The sequence below is a fragment of the Equus quagga genome, chromosome 16 (assembly GCF_021613505.1).
Source record: "Equus quagga isolate Etosha38 chromosome 16, UCLA_HA_Equagga_1.0, whole genome shotgun sequence".
Lineage (NCBI taxonomy): Eukaryota > Metazoa > Chordata > Mammalia > Perissodactyla > Equidae > Equus > Equus quagga.
The window spans coordinates 40674553-40688120 of NC_060282.1; the positions used below are offsets into that span (position 1 = coordinate 40674553).

Genomic DNA, 13568 nt, shown 5'->3' on the forward strand with positions numbered 1-13568 from the left:
ACCGTCTTACCACATTCATATAGTCATTCTCATGAAAATGGACTTGAGCCTGGTTCCTCTTCCATTGATTATCATAGTTTATCTGATATCTGACATCTGGCTTCTCCTTCAACATGCAGCAGTGAACAACTCCTCCACCACCCCATCTGGTCCTATGGTGCTGCAAGTCAATCAAGAATTTTAGATCTATCATGGGTAGAGGAAATCTGTGTCCATCCTACGATACAAGTACAATATGAAAGTAAATAAAGGTTCCCAGATTAAACCAAACCATCAATCCCATCCTAGAACAGACCTGAAAGCCTATGGTGGCCTCAAGGAAAGCTTGAACCAAGCAAAGGGCTAGCTTTTATTGAGAGTACACCAGCTTAGGTCCAACTTTAGTCTTCATTACAACTGGTTAGATAGCTATTATCTCTAATTAAGAGATAAAGGAACTGAGGGTGAGAGTTTAAGTATAATTGTCCAAAGTCACACAGTTAAAGGGTTAAAAGTGACAGACCCATGGTTCAAATCCAGGTCCAGATGGTTAAAATCCAGTAAACTCTAGATTGGTGATTTTTTCGAATAGTCCTCCTCTTTGGAGCTTAGTTCTATGAAGATGCTAGGGAGGAAATGAAAGAGTTTGGGAAAAGTGGGTAATGGAGGTGGCAAATGGTACCCAATGAGCAAGGCTTTAGGACTATCTCAACTAAAGAACCTCCACTTTTATCTTTTTTATGCATTGGGATTCCATAGTTTTAATGGAGGAGGGAGGAGAGAGTTGAATACATCTTTTTTAAAAACAAGGTTAATGTGTATACAGTTTGTTGCTCTACGTCAGTGGGTCTCAAATGTACATACACACTGAATCACCTGGCGAGTCTTTAAAAATCCTGTTGCCATGGCCATACCTGAGACAAATTATATCAGAATTTTCACAGGTGGGAACCAGGCACCAGTAGTTTTTAAAGCTTCCCAAGCGATACCAATTTGCATTCAAGTTTCAGAATCCCTGCTCCAGTTTAAGAATACTAAGGATTGAGTTAGTCTTCCAAAACACCTTCAAGATCAGAAAAGATTTTATGGGCACACTGACTTACAGGCCCACAAGTGTTCTTGGGGAAGGAAAAAAGAGATGAACTGCACCCCCTCACTGTTTGCCACCCTGTACTAAGCTTCCTTATTTGGCTGTCTTCTTCCAAAATCTAATCTCCTAATGTCTGTCATCAGCTTCTCTCAAGGCACTTGATCCTCTGTAGTTGTCTGTTTCAAATTTGGGTTCTCTCTACCTGTAATAGAGATGAGTAGACTTCAGGAAGGGAGAACAAACTCAAGTTGTCAGGCCACTGGGAGTGTTCTATGACCTTCTCATAGCTTTAGTTTCCTTTCATTTTCCTGTCTCTTGGTTTTAACTTGTTTTATTCAGAATATGCTATTCAAAATATATATCCAATAGAATCATTATATCCTCAAGCTCTGTGCTATGGCCTGGCAAAGAGAAAAAAATGCCTGATTCTTTCTGAAAGGACTATGGCCTCACGTGTTTACATGAGTCTGCATCTGTCAGCTCTGGCAGGGAGCAGGCATGGGAGCATGGAAAACTCCCACTGCCTTTGCGTTTATCTTCCTCATTGTCAGAGACCCTCTGTGTACAAGGTCTCCCAGCCATTGCCAATCTCCAGACCCAAGTCCATTTTCTTTTTTTCTTTCTTTTCTGAGGAAGACTCGCCCTGAGCTAACATCTTTGACAATCTTCTTCTTTTTGCTTGAGGAAGATTCACCCCGAGCTAACATCTGTGCTAATATTCCTCTATTTTGTATGTGGGTTGGCGCCACAGCATGGCTGCCAACAAGTGGTGTAAGTCTGCACCCAGGAACCAAATTTGGGCCACCCAAGCAGAGCGTGCTGAACGTAACCACTTGGCCACAGGGCCAGCTCCCAGACCCAAGGCCATTTTCAATATCAAATGTAAAGCATCAAAACTCATCCTGAAAAATCAGACAAATCCAGAAGATGAGACATGGCAAAGGCCAACTGACTCATCTCTTCAACAAGTCAATGTCATGTGTTCACACAAACACACACACCCACACAAAAGCAGGGGTAAGGAAGGATTGTTCTAAGCTATAAGAGGCTCAAGAGACATAACCAAATGAAACGCAGACTTTGATTAGATCCTGAACTGAACAAACCAGTTGCAAAGGACACTTTGGAGACAACTGGGAAATTTGAATATGTACCAAGTATTAGATGATATTAAGGAACTAATAAGAGTGATAATAGTATGTGGTAATGCAAGAAATAGTCATTTTTTAGAGAAATATGAGGGGTGACTTAACACTAACAAAAAAACAAAAATGAGGCAAATATGGCAAAATGTTGACATTATTAAGTCCAGATTATGTGTATATGGACATTCATTATTATATTCTCATTAATTTGTTTGAAATTTTTCATAATAAAAAGTAATTTTAAAAATCTTTATCCTTGAGGGGCTGGCCCCGTGGCCGAGTGGTTAAGTTCGCGCGCTCCGCTGCAGGCGGCCCAGTGTTTCGTTGGTTCGAATCCTGGGTGCGGACATGGCACTGCTCATCAAACCACACTGAGGCAGCGTCCCACATGCCACAACTAGAAGGACCCACAACGAAGAAGATACAACTATGTACCGGGGGGCTTTGGGGAGAAAAAGGAAAAAATAAAATCTTTAAAAAAAAAAATCTTTATCCTTGAAAAATAGATATAGCTAGAAAATATTGCCTTTCCTATAATGAAGACTTCCATAGGAAAACGCTCAGGAAATGTGAAACCAGGGTGTGCAAATATACAGAGTATGTAAGGTAGCCATAGGACAAGTGTCTACAATCCTTGGCCCACACACAACTCTCTCTGCCCTTTTACCCATCCTGCACAAGAACAGAGTTGTCTTATGGTACATGTGCATGCTTCACACCTAACAAGGAATTGCACAAGAGCTCTTTAGCATAGTCACAAAGTTCCAATTTGGCTGTGGAGGCACTCCACATCTATTAGCTGTAAGATTCCCCATCTCCTCCCAGACTTCTTGGAAGCCACTGGTTTCCACTGGTCATTTAAAACTTGCGTACCCAGTATTACATATGTTTGGAGATTGCCTGTGAGTCAAAATTTCTCCCTACATGTAGGTAATATAGGTTCAGACTCCATCCATAGATGACACCACTTATCACATCCAGTAGAACATGTGCTTTGAGTTCCTTTTTCCCCTGGTGATAAGTGATTTGCTTAGTCTCCAATCCAATCCTCCTTGGGCCTGAGACCAGACATTTGCCAGACCAGGCTAACTGAGCCAGGAGTCCCTCCTTGACCTAAGTTAATAGATCTGTATTGGAATCAGACACATGACCCTGTGCTCATTAGCACCGTGCTCTAATGACCTTCACTAGCTCAATCTTAAAGACCACATCCATAACCCCACACCTGGCAGACCAGAAGGGCTGGCTCCAAAAGTACCAGTGTCTGATACTAACTCAAGAACAGAGAAAACTCTGGATTTATGAAGTGCTTTGTTGGTTTGTCAACTTGCTACTGACCACATCCACGTTTAGAAAGTGCCAAATAATTCCAAGGAAAGCAAGGGTTTTCTGTTTCCAGAAGGCTCTGCCCAAAATGCTCAAAAGCCTAAAATCCACAAATCAAAAGGTAGTGAAAATTTCTAAGATGGTAGAAGGTTAAAGTCTTCTTTTTCTAAATAAAAAATCTGACTGCTCTTTAGTCCACCAGTCATTAGGATGAGAAAGGGATAAATCCAGCTTTTAATTAAACTGGGGCCACCTGATTCATATTAGAGCAAGATCAAGTAGAGAAACCCTAAAGTGTAAACAGGTTTGAGAGTCACTGCATAATACAATGCTGGCCTCTTGTCATATTCACTTTTTCAACAGTTAAAAAAGAAAATCCTTCCATATAACATTTCTCTTCTACTAAAATTATCAAAACAAGACAGGCCTTCCAAGCACCAGCATTTGGTAGAAGCACTTAAGGTGATGCAAAGGCTGGGTAATCAGACATTGCACTCCCTGCTCCCACTATCAGATCACTTGAAAGTCAAGGTTAACCTGCCAGTCGTTTCAATGAAGAGTCACCCCAGGGAGTGGGTGACACTCTGACAGGAACCTCCAGATGGGGGCTGAGTGCAGGCAATAGCCAAAGCAAAAGGCAAAAAAGCCAAATCTTGAGGCAAAGGTCACAAATGAGTGACCTGTGGGCGGCATCCAGGTCAGATATATTTTGTTTGCTCTGAACTGTGCTTTTTCAAATATTAAATCAATTAGTGACATTAAAAGGTCAGGAGATTTCACATAAAAATTTTAATTTCTATTTTTTTCTGGAAAAATTAGAAGATCTGGGAACAGCCCCATGACAAGAGGCTACCCCATCATCAGATCACCATAATCCCACTTTTTCTTATGGTGTCACAGTAATCCTGGAATCCTGGGTCACTTATTAGTGGTCCCATCCTAGACCATATAAGCATTTTAATGTGTCACCCCTGGTTTAAGGATCCCTCAGCTGCCAAAGGTGAGAAAAGACCAGGGGTCTGGAAGTCAGTGAGCCTCGAGAGTTACCTTTCACAACATTCAGCTGCAAGTTAGGGATCTTGAAGCCAGAAAGCTAGATGAGATGTAAAAGAACTGTCAGGACTCAAGTAGCTAGGAAAATCAAGATGGCAGCACCACAGAACACAGCAGTGAGACTAAATCCAAAGTGGCACTAAAGTGTTGTCATACCTTATGTCAGGAGTAGAAACTGCCACAAAATGCTGTCCTGCAGATGCCTTAAGCAGTGGTTTTCACTCCTCAAGGATACTACAAAGGTGCCCATATAGGGAGAGAGAGATGGGTAATAAAAGAGGGACTGAGTAGACAAGGATCCAAACCTAGCCCTCTCCACCCACAGCATCTCCCTTTATGTGTTTTATAAATTGAACTTCCTCCTAAGATTTCATTTGTTGAAAGGGTTCCATTGCTTAATACAAACAAAATAAGGGTAGGGGAGCTTAAATAAAAATATCCCATTAATAGGATAAGTTTGTCTAGATGTATGAGTTCATAAAAGGATCACCTCATGTCAGGGAGATCAGGCCATTTACAACATTGTTATATTTCATTTAATTTGTATGACTGACATATTCTTGGAAAATTCTGTCAACTGAATATTTTAACATAAAATGAATTTTAAAAAATCAGTAGATTCTAATTTTAAAAGAAAGTGACTCTGAATTTTTTTATTTAAAAAAATAGCCATAGACAATATGTAAACAATGGGTTATGTTTCAATAAAACTTTATTTGCAAAAACAGACCACAAGCCAGATCTGGCTGTAGTTTGTCAACCCCTGCTATAGATATTTAAATCTTTCCTTCATGGTCTTTGGAAATGTAGCCTGGAGAAGTGAAGATTAAGGAACCACAATAGCTATACTGTATATCTGAAGAGGAGTCAAATGAAAAAGGCAATAAACATGATATCTGGTTTTTCATTCATTCATTCAATAAATATTAATAGAATACCTATCTATGCACTAGACATTGTACTAAGCACTATGGATACAGCACTGGACAAGACAGATAAAATCTCTGCCTTTATAGAGCTTATTACCTATAAGAGTAAGGAGAAGAAATGGAACTGTTAAATAATTACACTAAGATAGTGGATGGAGCATAAAGCAGGGGGCTTAATCCTCGCATAGGCCTTTCAGGAAAAGCTAAATCAGTGCTGCAACCTAAAAAAAGAGCAAGCATTAGCCAAATAAGGAGGGGAGAGTGGGGATTCCAGACATAGGAAAATAAATGTGCAAAGGCAAGGAGACAAGTAACACCACTGCACATTTGATAAACTGGAAAAGATCAGTACGACATGTACAATGGTTCAAGATAGAGTAACACAAGCTAAGGCTGAAGAGGGAGATAGGAGACAAATCATAGAGGGAGGCCTGTGAGTCACTTTAAAGAGTTTGAACTTTATCCTAAGGGTAACAGAATGCCTAAGAAGGGTTTCAAACAGTGGAATGACAAGAAAACATTGTTGTTTTGGAAAGTTCACTCAGGAGGTTTTGTGGAGGCTGAAAGTAAGGAGACCAGGAGACCAGTTAAAAGGCTGTTATTATAATCCTAATAGGCTGATTATCACCTGTACTAGCTATAGATGGGGAGTGAAAGAAGTAGAGGGAGGACTTCTGCTTCCAACAGAATCCAGAGAGAATGGAGTTATTGGTAAGAACCAACACTCCCACTATAAATGGCCATAGAACCATAAAACTGTACAAAAATGGGCAACTATTTTCAGGCATTGGGACAGAGACAATATAAGACTGTGATCTCTGAGAGAAGAAAAACATAGAAGGTGACCCCAGTTGCCTGGCTCTTTGCCTAGGGACAACTTCCCAACCATAGTGTAGTGAGCTAGAATCCAAGCAGAACACAGCAGGCTCGCCAAATTAAGAAGGCACAGTCCCGAGTTTGAAGAGTTGGAATCTGCAAGGCAGGGCACGAGAACACCAGAAAGGCTTCACCTTAGGAATAGGGACCAGACCCTAGAACATGCATTCTCAACAGGGATGTTATCATCAAAAGGGTGAAAATTAGTTCTAGGGGGGAGAAGAAGTGAAAAAAAATCTTAGATATTACACATCACATAAACAGTTATATAGTTATATCTATAATATTAAAACTTCACAGAAGAAGTGGGGAGTGGGAGTCAACAATTGGGGGGAAAAATGTCTAAAAAGTCTCCTTGGAGGGCAATGATGAAAAAAAATTGAGAAACGCTGCCCTACAAGTTATTCTAGACTTGCCCAAGAAATGCCTAAAACTAAGCCTTGACAAGATCTTCAGAGGAAAAAGAATTTGTAAGTTAAGTCCCAGTAAGTTAGAGAGTCTTAGGCAACACCTAGAGCTTTCCACGGAACCAGTCTAGCAAAGCATAATCCAAGCTTATCCAAGTTCAGGTGATCACTTGCCTTCTTAAAAAAAAATACTCATTAGAGGAAGATATTTTCAGAGGAAGATAACAGATCAAAGAATGTCTAAAATGTATCATCTACAATGTCTAGCATACAATCAAAAATTGATAGATCTGCAAAGAGAAAGGAAAATGTAATCCACAGTTAAGAAAAGGGTAATCAATAGAAACTGATTCCAAGATAGCCCAGGTGTTGGATTTACCAAAGACTAAAATAGTTATTATAAATATGTTCAAGGAATCAAGAAAAAATATGTTCAGAGAATCAAAGGAAAATATAGTCTTCATTAATAAATAAACAATAATTTCAGCAGAGAAATGGAAACTATTTTAAAAAAATTAAATCCTAGAACTAAAAAGTACAATAACTAAATGAAAGAAGTGGACAGATCTGAGAGATATTTTAGGAGTTATATATTTAGGATATTCAATAGTGGTGAATGGATATGAGGGATAAAGTAAAGAGAACTCCCCAAAATTTTGGTCAGACAACTGTATGGGTGGTAGGGCCATTTCTTGAGATAGCTAACACCAAAGGAAAAGTAGATTTACAAATGTTCAAAAAGCCAAAACTAGAGGGCTACCGTGTGAAGATAATAAAGGGTTAGATGACAGGATGACATTAGAGGTATACAATATTGCAACTGATTTTGCTGCTAAGTAGGTAGTACCCTTATAGGTACTTGACATAAACTAAATGAACTATAGAGTCTAGAGAAGAAAATAATACTCTATGGGATAGAAGATTAGACTAAGTATCATTTAAGTTCCCTTTTATAGTTAAATTTTCTATTGTTCCCAAATTATTAAGACTCCCGCACTGTGGGGAATAAAATATAGGTATAGGCTCAATAAATAATGTGAAAAAGATGCATGGGGGGGCGGCTGGTGGGGTAGCAGTTAAGTTCATGCACTCTGCTTTGGCAGCCTGGGGTTCACATGTTTGGATCCCAGGTGTGGACCTACACACCACTCATCAAGCCATGTTTTGGTGGTGTCCCACATACAAAATAGAGGAAGATTGGTGTAGATGTTAGCTCAGGGACAATTTTCCTCAAGCAAAAAGAGGAAGATTGGCAACAGATGTTAGCTTAGGGCCAATCTTCCTCAAACACACACAAAAAAATGCATAAGGCTGAATCTACTCTTTCACTAAATGGTTCCATATGTAGAAGATGATGTGGTAGGCAGAATAATGCCCCCCACCCAAGATATCCAACTCTTAACGCCCAAACTTATAAATACGTCAGATTACATGGCAAAGAGGAATTAAAGTTGCTAACCAGCTGACTTTAAGATAGGAAGATTATCCTGGATGACTCAGGTAGGCCCAATGGAATCACAAGGGTCTTTAAAAATGAGAGAGAGAAGTAGAAAAGGAGAGTCAGAGAGAGATATGACTATGGAAGAAAGGGACCGAGAGATGTAACATCACATAGAAATGGAGGAAAGGGGCCATGAACCAAGGAATGTTGGCAGCTGCTAAAAGCTAGAAAAGTCAAGGAAATGGATTCTCCCCTAGAGTCTTCAGAAAAGAAAACGGCCCTGCCAACGCCTTGATCGTAGCCCACTGAGACCTCTACCAGACTTCTAACCTACAGAGCTGTAAGATGACGAAATCGTACTGGTTAAGCCACTAAGTTTATGGTAATATTTTATAGAGCAGCAATAGAAAGCTATTACAATTATCTAGAACTGTGCTGTCTAATATAGTAGCCACTATCTATCTGTGATTAAATTAATTAAAATGAAATAAAAATTAAAATTCAGTTCCCTAGTCACAATAGCAACATTTCCAGTGCTCACTAGTCACCTATGGCTAGTGGCCACTGTACTGGACAGTACAGACAAGCACTTCTATGATCACAGAAATTTCTATTGGACAGTGCTGATCTCTTCAGTGTCTCTCCTCAATTATGCTTTAAGGCTATAACTTTGTACAGAGTTATTTTTAAAACTATACATTTCCTTTTTTTCCTAGATCAAAAGTAAAAGCTCTATGTTTCCATGAGAAAATAAATAAAATGCCACAGATATAACTAAGTCAAAGAGGTCCTGGGCCCATTATAGGAAAGGAAATGCCATTCTGACTGTGTTGAGTCAAGCTGTGGGCTTTGCAGAAGGTATTTTCATTGAGCTCAAAGGCTTTTTACTTCAGTTTTCTTCTATTTTTGTGGCTATTCCAGAAGGTTATGATTGTAAGAAATAGGAAAATTGAATAGCAAGACCATTATTGCAATTTAAAATTTGCAAAAATATAAAAGGATGCAAGTAATGACTATTGAATAAAATAATCAAAATCATTTCCTCCTCTATAACTTTTCTGGGGTTTATCACAGTACTAACATAATGAAATCTGAAGATATAAAGCAGTTAGTGTCAATGAATAAGGTCATGTTATTCATAATTATACTACTGCTGATGAATCATAACTTCTCATTTTAACATTAAGCTGTCATTTTAAATGTATGCCTTCAAATGTTTTAAAAATTGGTCTTCACTCATGTAGACAGAACTTCGTATGCAATTTGATTTGAAACCAGTGAAATTTATTTTGTTGAAAGTCTCTCTCCACCTTAGCCCCTATTCAACCTAGGGTTAAACACGTTAAACCCTATTTCTCTCCATGCACTCACCCCAAATTCTCAAGAGCTAGTCCTGATCTTCTCAACCACATGCTTCTCCCCAAAGCTAATAAAATTTCCAGTCATCCAAGTCACTTGGAGATGAGAAATACAACAGGCAGCACAAAAGATAACAGACACAAGCTGAAAAACACATACCTGACTTAACAAAACAGTCATTGTTCAAAACCACGGACTTAAGAAAAATTCCACAGGTCAAGAACAAACAGTAAGTCTTGAAAAAAGAAAATCTGGGCAGCAAAGATCATGAATTAAAGCAGAGACCAGGCAACAAGTCCTGGATCACCAGCTGACAGCAAAGCTTCAATGTTACTGCTGTTTGCTTCAGTCCAGGAAAAAGAACCAATTCCCAAATCCCAGCAGGAATGAGGAGTGGTGGGGAGGAGAAAAAGGCCCATTGACCTTCACACACTGGTCACACTATCATCAGATCCAATACTAAAGAGAATACAGAAACCTCATCAAAGGTAAAAATTATACAAGATGGAATAATGTATTTCAGAATGGAAAATGGAGGAGAGGGTTGCTAGTAATACAAAAATATTGTATTAAATCCTAAGTAAAAATATGCCTATAATCATGAAACATGGCACTGGGATTCTTTGGGACAGGAAAGAGAGGGTTTGAGATAAAGTTAGGGGAAGTGGCAGTAGATAGTCAAAAGGGAGAAGGAAAAGGCCTACTAGGAGACCTGAGCAGACTAAGCTCCAAACTGGTGAGGTGGACACCAAATTTTCTGCTGCAGCAGCTTCTAGGAATAACTTCTAGCAGCCACAGGTCTCAGGGTAGGATCAAAGACACTACAAATGAAGAATGTAGACTCCTCTGCCCCTCAGAAAGTATCCCATCTGCTTGTTGATACCTGAAAGTCATCATTTCACAGGTATAGACAAAAGGCTTAAAATAAAGTGTCCATGGTTTCTCACACAGAGAAGCTATGCAAGGAAAACTCTGCTTTCTGTTCTTGCTCATCTTTCTTAAGGAAGATCTTTATTCCCACTCAAACACAGACAAATCCATGCCTACTAAGCAGTCAGCATGCTAGGTGCTGGGGTTTCAAGAATGATTTTAAAACACAAAGTTCCTGCTTCTAAAGACAATAAAAGGAAGAGACAAGAAAATTTATGATTAAAATATGGTAAATTGAGTTCTATTAAAGAGACATGCTCAAGGTGGATGAAATTATCTTTGGACAACTGACAACAAAACTATTAGAGAGGCCATAGAAACAAGCATAAATAATTCAGCCTCCTCTGTTTTTACGATTCTCCCTTGTTCATCCTTCCTTATCAAGTCTTTAAAAGTTGAAGTTCCTCAAGGCTCAGACTGAATGAAATACTCCTTTTTTCTTAGTTCTATACTCTCTCCCTATACCATTCCATCAGTAACATGGACTTCAAATACTATCTACAACGCTGTCACTCAAATGTGTGTATTCATCTCAGACCTCTTCTCTGAACCTAAAAATAAGTATATCCAATTGCTTAATTGACATCTCCAACTGGATGTTTTACAGGTTCTTCAACTTCAAGATTTCCAACACTGAACACCAGATCTTCAAGACCATGAACGGTCACACCATCCACTCAGTGGTCCCCCTCCATTCCATAGAGCAGCAAGATTGATTTCCTCTTTACAGTTCTTCAATTGCTTCCCACTGATCATAGGATAAAACTTCAAATCCCTACACAGTCTCCTAATGCTTGAATGTCCTGCCCTTTCCAACCTCTGTAGGTTCATCGCATTCAGTCCCCTACCCCTGAACTCCAGACAGGTTGACTTTATCTCACATATTCCAATATGCCATTCTTTGTCCTGATCCCTCTGGCCTGAAATATATCCTCCTTACTCCCTTCAGTTAATTCTTAGTTCTTCAGGGTTTGATTTAATCAGTACATCCTTAAAGACACATTCCTTATTCCCCACACTAAGTCAAAATCTCTAGAAATACAGTTCATAGCATTACAATAATTACACTTAAATAAGGACAAACATTTACTAAGCACACACTATTGCACCAAACACTATAGGCGATGGGGATTCAGCAACAGAAAAGACAGACATGTTCTCTACTCTCTTGCAGTTACATACTTGATGTGGGGAGAGACAGACAATAAGCAGACACACAAAAAAGCAAGATAATTTCAGATAATAATAGGTAACATGAGGACGATAAAACAGCTGATGTCATAAAGAGTGGTTGGGTCTGGAACAGGGCCAAGGGGGAAAGTACTGCCTAAGATGGATTGTTCAAAGTCTGCTTTTCCTGAAGGAATATAAGCTTCAAAGGAGAGGCTTTGTCTTACTGTTATATCCCAAGAACCTGGGATATAACAGGTGTTCAATGAACATTTAAGGAATAGATGTATGAAAGATACTGCTTTCTAAATAGGACTATTTTCCAAAATGTAAAAGAACAGGTGCAATCTCAAGAAAGTCACATTTTTATATTACAAATTACATCACCAGTATATTTTCAAAATACTTGTTGAATAGATGAATAAATGAAACAAAAATATCCACTTCCATGGGTCCAGGTCCCCAGGCCCCCAGGTATAAATAAAGTCCTTCAAGGATCAGAATCCCATTACATAATCTACCTCTCCAAGTCCTTGATTCTTGACCTCTTATCTCCACTACAGGCAAACAGACTATAGGGTACCCACACAAGTTGCTGATAACCTCTTTGTTTATCAAAGTGCTCTTGGTAAGTCAATAGTGTACTCTTATCCAAGACAGATGGTCCTTAACCTTACCAGTGAGGAGTAAGGGAAACAAACAATCCATACAGCAAACTATGTAAAATTCCATTCAGAAAATCCCAAAAGTGAGTGCTCAACAGATAGTATGTAATCAACTAGAAGGCAACTTGGAAAAACCTGTTTGTTATAAAGATTTCATGCCTTACTTAAAAGAAAGAAAACATTGATTCCCAGGCCCATTCATGTATTTCTTAAGATACAGAATGCTAAACTAGGTTATCTTGTAGGTTTGAAGCATTCATTTACTCACTCATTCATCAGTAAGCATTTACTGAGCACTGACTACTAGCCAGGCACCATGTAAGACACTATGTATGGAATTTTACAAACTAAGGAAAGAAAACTCGTGTAGCGGCAATGCTTAGCAAAATGACCACGTTGCTTGGGAAGACGGCTGGATATCTAACCAAACTTAGATGGCAGGAGATATTTGCTATCATCTTTGCTATAAAAACATATATAGCCAAGTCTCATTATTCATGGTAGTTATGTTCTATAAAGTCACCACAGATACTGAATTAGAGAATACTGAACCATGGCTCCTAGGGAAATACAGGGTCAGGTTCTTGAGAACCTCTGGTCGCAACATTTCTGTCAACCTATCAATACATAATCCTGCTGTATACGTGTCTCTTTTAAAGAAACCATATTTAATATCTATTGATTCACTAACAATGAACTTCCAGTGAACAGCACTATGACTCATGCCTGAGCAAACCTTATCTAATACATGTACTTTCTCTGTAAGGCACATCACAGCCTCTTGTACTTAAGAACACTAGACCGCACTTCAGCACTACACTTGAGAGTCACTTTAAATAGTGTAATCACCTCCAAAAAAGCTCAAAAATATGAAAATGTGTCACTAAATAAACCATGGAAAAGACATTTGTCTATAGTATGAGTGAAGAGAGAAAGAACAGAAGAGAAGAAATGAAGAAAAGAGAAAAGAAAAAGAAGATATAATTCCTGGGTTTGAAACCTGGCTCTACCACTTAGTAGCTGTGCGTTCTTAGGAAAGTTATTTTACGGTTCCATGCCTCAGCTTCCCCTTCTCTGAAATGAAGATACTACTTCATGGGTTTGTAGTGAAGATTAAAAGAGTTAATACAAATACAGTGTTTGGTGCAGTGCCTGGCACATAGTAAGCACTATGTAAGTGTTAGCTATCAAAATAAAC

The 13568-nt window shown here is 38.9% G+C and overlaps 1 protein-coding gene across 2 annotated transcripts in view; it reads right to left on the bottom strand.

Annotated features, from left to right (window-relative positions):
• Positions 1-13568, bottom strand: part of CPQ (carboxypeptidase Q) — a 460527-nt gene that overhangs the window by 405156 nt on the left and 41803 nt on the right. The window contains exon 1 of one of the 2 annotated variants that reach the window (XM_046642701.1): positions 11-31. The exons of the other annotated variant lie outside the window; for it this stretch is intronic. The gene's annotated coding sequence lies outside the window, so the exon portion shown is untranslated. Of the gene's footprint in view, positions 1-10; positions 32-13568 lie in introns of those variants that run through there. 2 annotated transcript variants of the gene reach the window in all.